The sequence below is a fragment of the Protopterus annectens genome, chromosome 6.part0, assembly GCF_019279795.1.
Source record: "Protopterus annectens isolate FY-2018-M chromosome 6.part0, PAN1.0, whole genome shotgun sequence".
Lineage (NCBI taxonomy): Eukaryota > Metazoa > Chordata > Ceratodontiformes > Protopteridae > Protopterus > Protopterus annectens.
Genome location: NC_056737.1, coordinates 1,546,786,219 through 1,546,796,983, shown reverse-complemented (window position 1 = coordinate 1,546,796,983; position 10,765 = coordinate 1,546,786,219). Strand labels below are relative to the sequence as shown.

The window sequence follows — 10,765 nt, the reverse complement described above, 5'->3', positions numbered from 1 at the left end:
TGCCCAACAGCAGTCTAAAGGGGTCTGCAGGGAGCTACTGGATTGAAGAAATTGGTCAAGATAAGACTCAACTTGTGAGAGAATTTCTTCCTTCTTGAGAAGGTTAGGGTTTAAACACCACCAAATAGCTATGTTATTTGAGGATCTTGTATCCTGCCAGTGAATACAGAGAGAAATCTTTGAGTGATCGGAAAGGCTTCTAGGGTTATTGACAAAAGAAATATCCAGGTTATTGAATATTGAGGAAATCAGAAAGAAGTCCAACCTAGACCAACTTTTACCACAGTTAGAGAAAAAGGTGAATTTGTTATTTTATAGGGATCAAATAGGTTAAAATCATCCTTCAGTTCTGATAAGGAGAGGGTTGCAGAAAAATTGAATTTAGCCTTAGTATTTGTCCTATCATTTTTTTGGATCCTGTACGGAATTCCAGTCACCCCCAACAATGTAGTAGCGATTAGGAAATAATGCAAGTAGGTTATAAATCTGCATAATAAAATTTTGTTGACCTGAACATGGGGAGTATATATTAATAATTAAAATAGGTTTATCAAGGAAAGAGCAAGTCGTAACAAAATAACACCATCTACCATCACTATCTGAGTCAGACTTTACTATGTCATATATAAATTTATTTTTAATTATAATAGCAACACCTGTGCTATTAGATTTAGCCCCGGAATCTATGATCTTCTTACCAAGGTCTCCCCCTGTCATGGTCCCACTGGTGATTAAAGAGATGCGTTTCCTGAACAAAGACAATATTAGATGTGGATTTAAGACTCAGATGCATAAAGAGTTTTTTTTTATTGGATGCTTGTAACCCTTTGATGTTCCACGACTCTATATCCAACATTTGCATACAAACATAAGTAGATTAAGAGAAATGTGAAAAATGGAGAATATACAACTACCTATCGTTCTTAGAAAATGAAACAAAAAAAATTTGGCAAGTATAAAAATCCCTTCCTGCTTTAATCCCATGCTTAAACACCACCCCCTAAGCCCAGAAGGGGCTGGGATATTAAAGAATAACGCGAGATATAACAGACTTTTACAGCAGGTCTGTGGTCTCACCCAGAGTGAGAGACTATTAAATCCCAGAATGACACTCCTGTAACACCAGAATCTAAAATGCATAACAATCCCAAGCAGGTAAAAGTACACTCATAACTCAGCTATATAATTGTTCAGAACATAAGGTTAAACAACAATGAGTGTGACAGTTAGCCAAAAACAAGGGAGTTATTTAACAAACCTTAAATGGTATTTAGATTAGTGTTGCAATCTTTGTAAAAATCCTATTCTTACATAACTGCCACCAAAATCTAATGGGGAGAAGTAACTATCCCCTTAACGTATCAGACAAACCTTATGAGACAGGGATAGTATTCAAGTAAATACTATAGTCCTAGATCAGTGAAATAAAAGAATAAAATAGCATATAGCTACAGGTTTAACTATACTCCTGTGATAATAAGCCATTTGGGTGACTCAATTAACATTTCCTGAAAACAGAGGGGGTACCTAGGCAGCATGGTCATAAAAATCTATATTTTAAACCTGCGCTCTCATACCATGGCACCCTCAATATCAAATATGCAGGTTGATTACTCAAACTGTCCTCTAAGAACCATTAGTATTGCCCCATTTTGTTTTGGATTATAAATAAAGAAAAAATTAAACAACAACAGACTCGAGTTGTGTGTATCCCTGGAGAATTGCCAGTAGCTCCACCATTTAGGTGTGAAAAGTACCCTGTGCCCCATTAGCTCTAACAGTCTACTGCCATAAAGAATGATATGATGTCAGGACAGTGAGAAATACAGTTCTCCGTGAACCATAATAATCTTGTTTGATGAGCAGGTTCAAATGGAGACACCTTTATGCAGGAAAAGTTAATAAGATTTCAAGAAGAAGCGACCTGTTTAAGAGGTTGTCTCAGGTATACAACTCCCTTCATAAACTGTTTTATTAAAAACAGGGAAGACAGAGGAGGATCCATGGTTAGATATGCTGAAATGTTGCAAAAGGTACCTTGCCAATGGAATAAGAGGGCAGAGGATAGTAACACAAATATTTCAGTTTCAGTTGACACAACTTCTGATCAGAACCTGGTTATTGCTTAAGCACCAACTAGAAAATCTTTTCCACTTACCAATACAAGATCAGCTAGTAAGAGGTTTATTTGCCTCCTTTAGTACCTGCTGTATGTCCCCATGAGAGGTGTCATACCTAAAAGGTATTAAAATTTAATCATCCAAGCAGTCAGTTGAAGTTATTAGAGATGTGGATGTATCTAACTCCCTTTGTCTTGTGCGAGTATACCCAGTCTGTGAGGAAGCTTGTGGCAATTGCCCTTTGGCCATTTTTATAAGAAGGGAGATCCAATGTTGCCTGGGTCAAAAGGCAGTTGCCACAATTATTTTTGGAGAGCCCTTCTGAATCTTCAGAATTACCCTGGACATCAGTAGACAGGCATAAAGGAACATTCCCAACCCTAAATGAAAATGCGTCCATTTTCCAGGCCTGCTTGCAGTGAGCTCTGGATGTGAATTTGTTCAGTTGTCTGTTATGAAAGGAGGCAAACAGATGTATTTGACGTGTTCCCCACAAGTGGACCAATTCCTGGAAGACCCCTCGAAATCTACTTCCATTTATGAGGGCCTGCCCTGGTCCTGTTCAGATTGTCTATTACATTTTGCTCTTACAATACAGGAAGCTTGAAGGGTAAAGGAATTTTGTACTGCTACCAAGTCATCATAGCCAGCCTGCAGAAAGGGTAAAAGACTTTGTTCCCCACTGTTCATTTATGTACCACACAGCTGTGGTGTTGTGTGTAATCACCTGCACAAGTCCCAGGGAGCACTGATATTGAAAAGGCACAGATCATAGCCTGCATCTCTGATATTTGTGTGTTTTGGTTTGTCTGAAGGTTTTCACAAGCTTTGCACCTTCACCCTCGCAGAAACTGTCCCCAAGCAAATGCTGAGGCATATGTAGTTACCTTTTGACAAAAGCCAAAGACTGGAATCAGAAATTCCAGTGGATGCAAATGCTGGCTCCATGTATTTTTTTTTTTCAAAACCATAGATTTTTTTCAAACACCTTTACTGAATTACAGTGTCACTTGTGTTACAAGCAAATTAACTTTCATATAAAAGTAATCAAACTATATTAACATAAAAAAATATATTTCACATATATTGCTATATATCATATACGCTAAGCAATATTACATAAATTATTCAATTCCCGCCTCTTTTAAGCAAGAAACATTATTAAATAATTTACTACACAAGCAATCAAACATTTATATAAATGAAAACAAACCACACCAACACAATCTTAGTTGCATTTTACATCACAAACCATACTGACACATTCCCACTTGCAAACATTATATATCACTTCTAATCTAGCCAATCTTTCTCACTCAAACATTATATAGCTCATTTAAGTCCTGACACTTTTTAGACCTCATTCCTCCCTTGTGCAAATTGCTCCCACAATTCCCATTTTTCCTATGTAGTTTGCTCCTACCCTTTTTAAAAATCTCAGTTCCACTTGTTTTACCTCTGTTACTATATTCACTGCTTCCAGTATAGTTGATTTAGATTTTGATTTCCATTTTCTAATAATTGGGTGTGGCCATGCTGGTGCAGCAATTACAATTGTCACCTCACAGCAAGAGGTTCCCTGGTACGGTTCTCGGCTGGGGTGTCTTCTGTTGTAGAGTCTGCATGTCCTCCCTGCATTCACGTGGGTTTCCTCTGGGTACTCCGGTTTCCTCCCACATTCTAAAGACATGCAGCAGTTGGATTGGACAATTTAAATTGGCCATAATTGCGAGTGTGTGTTTTTGAGTGAGTGGTACAGATGAACTACTGCATCAGGGCTAGCCACCTGGGTTGAGAGGATTTTCACTATTGAAGTGACACCCCAACCCTATGTGCAAAAATGGGCACAAGAGGTTGAAGATGGATTTTCTAGTAATTGCTTTTTTGGCAGCCACCATTATTAGACACAGCAAGGCCTTACCATGTCCAGGCAATTCCAATTCTGTATCATTGTTCAGAAAAACCATCCCCTCATCAGACCAATCTGCCCACCCAGCATCTCTGACAGTACATCCCGTGGGGAATCCTTAAAGTCCGCCAACTCACCGCACTCCCAGAAAGCATGTTCCCAATTATCTTTTTCCTCCCTTTCACACCTCCAACATTTACTGTCTGCCTGATGAAAAAAATATATGGAGTCTACTTCGGTATTAAAATATCTATGTAAACAATTCCAGGCAAGAATCCTAAATCTTTTTTTTTTTTTTTGTTAATTGCTTATTCATTCTCTCTTCCCAAATCTTTCTAACCTACTGATTGATTTTTTTGTCTCTTATCTAATCTTGCAAGTGGAATCCTAGAAGCCACAATCCCTTGGATTCTGTGAAATTCTTCTGCAGACGTCCGAGACTTATTGGAGAAGCTTAGGAAAGTTTCCAGATAAAAAAATCATTCTCCTGTGTCAAAAAAGCTTTTTGCCAGAGGTGTCTACATGGTATCCTAGAAACATAATCCTTTGTGACAGAGTCAAGGAGGATTTCTGGACATTTATCTGGAACACAAATTTGATCTGAAGAGATGAAACCCAAAATAAGGACTACTGACACCTGAGAAAAGACTCTGCAAATATAAGGAATTCATCTAAATAAGGAAATACGTAAATGCCATGCAATCTGCAATGAGTTATCCCTAAAGTTGCACACTTTGTAAACACCCTAGGAGCTGTGGATAACATAAAGGGTAATGCAAATAAATAATAAGACGCAGATACAAAGAATCTGATAAATTTCATTAAACCTGCAGCTATGGTAATATGATAAGTGTCTTTTAGATCCAATGAGACCATAAAACTCCTTGAATGTATGAAAGGTAACACACTTTGAAGGCCCATCATTCTGAATTTTGAAAATTTCACAAATAAATTAAGAAAGGACAGATCTGGAAATGATCTCGATGAAAGCTCTTACTTTCATAACGGAAACATTCTGAAATAAAAACCTTTGCCCCTTTAATTTAAAAGCACTGCTTCCATGACTCCTAGGATGGAAAGGTGTTGAAGTACCTGAAAAAAAAAAGTTTGGTTTGGGGGAGGAAAGATTTTAAATCAAATGTCAACTGTAACACTCTTGCACCACTTTTAACATCCAAGAATCAGTCCTGACTTTTTTTCCCAAACGGGAACATAAATTGTCAGTTTCTGGGACAATTTTTCTGACATGGGGGGGGAGAAGGGGTGGGGGGGTGAAATGTTGGCATAGTCATTCTGAAGTATTAGACTGTTCCTTTTTTGGAAAAGGTCCTTATTTATTGCTATTCCCCTCCTTCCATTTCTTTTTTTGTTTGTTTCTTGTTTTGTGTGAGAAGGCAAGGATTGCTTTATTTTTAGATTTATAAAAGGGGGTGGGGGCTTGAAAAATCTTTGAGACTCCCTGGATTAAGTTCCCCCTTTAGTTTGCTTGTGGACCTGAGTAGCAGATGGACCAACCAAATACTCCTTATCTAATGTTGAATTTAAAAATTTAGACTTTACCTCATCAGCAAACTTTGGTCACATATCACCTCAATACTGTAGCAGTAGCCCTAAACACAGTATTTGCATGATCATATGCACTCTCATGTTTAGAAACTTGACAAAGATTAGAAACCATGGAATTCAGATAGGAACTACCTTCTGAAGGTTGTGTGGTAGTTAAATCCCTCAAACAGTCTGCATACAACAGAAAAAACTCCCACATGTACACATGACAATTAAGAATTCTATAAACCAAAGTGGAAGAAGAAAATATCCTCTTACTAAATCCGTCCAATACCTTGCTTTCTTTGTTTATAGTGGAAGGATTGGAAGAAGCTAGTCATCTATTCTCAACTACCGATAATGTATAAACAGCAGCTGGAGCAGCAATTGCCTCATGTACACAGACAACCCTCTCCTCCTACTATCCAACACTACAACCTGTGAGAGATGCACTTACATAGCCAAACATGAAGCAAAGCTCTCTCCACCCAAGACTGTGCTAGACAGTCAAGAGGAGATGGTTAACACCCACACTACACCTCAAGCAACACATAGCCCTTCTAAACCCACACCACAAACACCCACACATAGCAACATTAAATCCACATATGCGGAGGCCCTTACCTGTAATCTGCCCAAGCAACAAGGACCTCCGAAGCTGAAATGCAAACACCAATCACAACTAAAGTGTCACATAGCTCACAACACCAGTGTGCCACCCAGCAACAGCCCCTAAGGGAAGACAACGTACCTAACACTTTAGTCATAGGTGACTCTATAGTCAGGCACACTGATGTCCCACCCACCAGGCTGAACAAAGAGAAAATTACAGTCAGCTGCCTGTCGGGTGCCAGGATCCGCCACATAACGCATGCACTCAAGTCACTCCACAAGTGCAAATATGGCTCTGTCATTATCCATGTTGGAGTGAATGACTTGAGATGTACCTCCCTGGACTACTTGAAAAGAGACATGGAAGAGCTCTCGGATCATGTGGCCCAGGCAGGTATGACCCTAGCCCTGAGTAGCATCCTGCTTTCACCCAGAATGATACCACAATATAAGGACAAAATGATTGACTTCAACAATTGGCTAAGCTTCTGGTGTCACTCAAAGGGGATCCAGTATCTGTCTGCCTGAGACGACATGATCGACAGACCACAATGCTTTGCCAGAGATGGTCTGCACCTATCGCCCCTGGGATTCAGGTTACTGGCTAAGGCTCTTGCCACCCCTATAGTGCCTTTTTTAGGCAAAGTTCAAAGGACAAAACCACCACTGTAACAGGTACAAGCATGCAAAATCTGAAGGTAATGCTACTCAATGCTAGACGTCTAAACCTCAAAATGCACTCTCTCGAGGCACTCCTAAAAGTGGAGAACATCGATATCTGTGCAGCAACTGAGACCTGGTTCAAGGCTCCAGACAGCACTCCTGCAATACCAGGCTACAACTCTTACCACACTTTTCGGCCACCAAACCAGGACCAAAACACCAAAGGTGGAGGAGTGTCCATATTCACCAAGGATATTCACAACACCAGGCTAGTTGCCAAACACAATACATCTGAAATTCTCCAGGTGCAACTAACAGTAGGTAAGACTGCAATCCAAATTGTAGCTTGCTAGAGATCCCCCACCATGCCCCAAGATTTTCACTACACCATTCTAAACATACTGGAAAATATTAAGATACAACCAAACACCCTAATACTGGGCGATTTCAACTACCCTGCCATTAACTGGGAAATCTATTAGTGTACCAACACCTTTGCCCAACGGTTCTTGGAATTCATAAATTCCAGCGCCCTGGATCAACTAATCCACAGTCCCACCAGGGGCTCCAATATCCTAGACCTGGTCATTACCAACATGGGAACTCAATACTCCACACCTATGGTCACCCCCTCGTTGGTCAGGTCTGACCATAAGCTAATCACCCTTAACATCCACATCCCACCCCCCAGTAAGGAAACCTCCATAAAAAACTTCTCCAAAGCCAACTTCATGCTACTCAAGTCAGAAGTGACAAACTTCATGACACCCATACAGACAAGAACTGAAAGTTCGACTGCTGAATCCTACACTAAGGCACTGTACGAGCACATCCACTCATTCATGAATCGTGCCATCCCAAATGGAACCAAGATGCTCTCCTCAACGCACTCTCCAAAGCTAAGAATATAGTATCCGTGGGACCAGATGACATCCCTGGATGTGTACTACATTAACTACAAAATGAACTGGCACCTCACCTAAGTGTCATGTTTAATCATAGCCTCACCTCAGGCTTTCTGCCGACTGAGTGGCACACAGCTACAGAGCCTGACCTGCAAGGCCATGGAACTTATAAACAAAGACAGTGGCAACCTTCAAACACTGGACCCCACCCATTTTGGGTTCGTGAAGGGCCGATCTCATCTCCTGAATCTGACTGACTTCTTCAAATCACTCTCCAGAGTCGTGGATGAGGGTAAGGTGGTCCACACAGCCTATCTGGACCTCGCCAAGGCCTAGGACACCATTCCCCACTCTGGAATCATAGATGGACTTACTAAGCTGGGCATTAATCCCTACGTCACTCGATGGGTTGCCAACTGGCTTTAAAGAACCCATACTGTAAAAGTAGCAGACAACAGCTCCAGACAAGTGGAGTACCTCAGGGTTCAGTTCTGGGACCGCTCTTGTTTGGCATCTACTTCTCTGAAGTACAGGCCAACACTAAGGGACTCTGGCTAACAAAGTTCGCAGATGACTGCAAACTGGGAGCCATTATTGAATCCCCAAATTATGTGGATACTCTACAAAAGGGCCTTACAGAAACAAATGCTTGGTGCCAGAGGAGCCATGGACTCAAGCTCAATGGCAAGAAATGTATAGTTATCCCCTTTGGGAAAAAACATGTACCCGTGAATTACTACATAGATGGCAGTACACTAAACACTGAAAGTGTGATAAGAGACTTAGGGACACAGGTGGACAGTGGTCTCAACTTCGATAACCACATCGCCACAACAGTCAGGAAATCCTTCTATGTTTCACACCTCATCACGAAGGGCTTTTCATCCAGAAAAAAGGAGGTCATTGTGCCACTGTACTCATCCTTCATTAGACCCATTATAAAATACAATGCCAGTTTGGTATGTACCTCTCAAGACATCTGCTGCAGAAATACCTCTCTAAAATAATCACAGGCCTAAAGCAGATGCCCTACGCTGACCGCCTTAAAAAACCCCAGCTATACGCTTGTCACATATCGTCTACTCAGAGGCGATCTCTGCTTAACATACAAGGCCATGTCAAACCTAGAGCTGTTGGACATGCTACACTTAAAGAAATCCCAATCCCTCAGAGCCACATGCTCCAGGGATCTAAACCTTGTCATCACAACAAACAAAACATGCTGGAGGGATAGGTTCCTGACCCAGAGACTCCCTATACTCTGGAATAGACTGTCCATACATGTCAAGCAGAGCGCTTCTTTGGCCCTCTTCAAAAGGAAACTTGATGAATGGATGGGAGAAAGGAAATTCACCCCAGGGATCACATCAGTCGCCCTGCTAGAGAGGGGTCCAGGGAAGTAAATAGTGTGGGAAGAAATAGCCAGGGAATTGTTATGGCTAGGCTTGTATAGGCCCTAGGGCTGATAGCCTAGTACCAACCAATGAAGCCAAACAAAGATGAGAGAATAAGTGCCTTTTTGGGAACTGAAGGCTGAGAATCATGATTAATATAGGCAGCATTAAACACATTCTCCAAGGATGGCACAACAGGAGGCATGGGAATGGAATGAGGTATACCCACGTGTAACATATCATAATACTTCAACATAGTGGAGATGCGGACTAAGTATCCATACTGTAAAAGAGGACAAGGTCTCAAAGCCGTTAAGTATTTCTGGAATGAGTTGTTGGGATGGTAAGGTGTCAAAGTGTTCACATGCAGCTCACTCGCACTTACACTTCCTACACAGTTCCTTTTCAAAATAATGCACAAGCAGCACACTAAAATCCTGTCAAAACCCTCAAAGAGCTTTACATGATACCTTATTCAGAAAATATGTACAAAAACTATCCTGCATTCGGTAGACAGAAACAATAATGGCAGGTAGGTTTTCACGAAGTGCACACAAGCACTAACATACATGATAATATCTCTTACCCATTAAAACACTTCATGACTGTAAACTCTAACCAAAAGTTAATAAGCTTACAAAGGATGTACATTTTAACACAAAAACAGATCCCAAATGCATTAATGAGATAGGAGCTAAAACTATTGGTCCCCAACAGGAAACTTCAGATATTTATAAAAATACCAGTTTTCTAAAATGGTAAATACCACTTAAAAGTCCAAAACTAAAAATACAGTATTTTAGTTAAAAAAAAAAAAAAAAAAAAAGCAACAATTCTGTGTTGAAGGGTCCTCAATACAGATATGTATGCCAGAAATGAATCTTAAAGCTGATCGATGCTCCTATGAAGCCTCAGAGATGTAAGACAATATTAAAAAAAGCTTTACTCTGATTATCCAATCAGCAGGTACAGTGAAGCTGAGGGAGAAAGCCAGAGATTTGTGAAGCTGGCTTGCTGTTGTGTCTCAGGCAGGACACAATCCATACAGGCTAAGGGCTAATGCAGCAGTTAGAATGGTGAACATCATGTGTAATACAACATTCTGCTTCTTAGTAAAGCCATGCACATAGCAAAAGTTTAACTGGTTAATGGTGTTTCATCCAATCAATACACAGTTTACAATACAAATGACTTCAACTGGCCTACCAGGCACATTTGCATTGGCAGTGACAAGCACAACACTAGTGCATGTATTTACTTCCAAAGAACTTTGCTATGAGGAGAAGAGTGCAATTGTGAAGTCCATGCAGAGCATTCTGGCACTGTTGGGGAGTGGAGGAGGATGCAAAGCAAATACTGCATGGCAGAGGGATGGCAATATGAGATTACAAACCCAGGGATGGCCATATGAGATTACAAACCCTAATGTCTACAATCTTTAATTTGTTATTGAGTAAGAAGTCTTAAATGTTGCATTAATGTAGTTTTATGTCATAAATCACCAAAAATATATAAACACAGATTATTGCAAGTTATGTTACTGCAGAATAAACTGACGGCTTCCACAAAAATGTGTACACAATAAAATTGTGCTTCTGACACTGGAGATGAAGAATT

At 40.4% G+C, this 10,765-nt stretch overlaps 1 protein-coding gene across 1 annotated transcript in view; it reads right to left on the bottom strand.

Annotated features, from left to right (window-relative positions):
• Window positions 1-10,765, bottom strand: part of LOC122804000 (extended synaptotagmin-3-like) — a 1,677,117-nt gene that overhangs the window by 1,367,149 nt on the left and 299,203 nt on the right. The gene's annotated exons all lie outside the window — the stretch shown is intronic.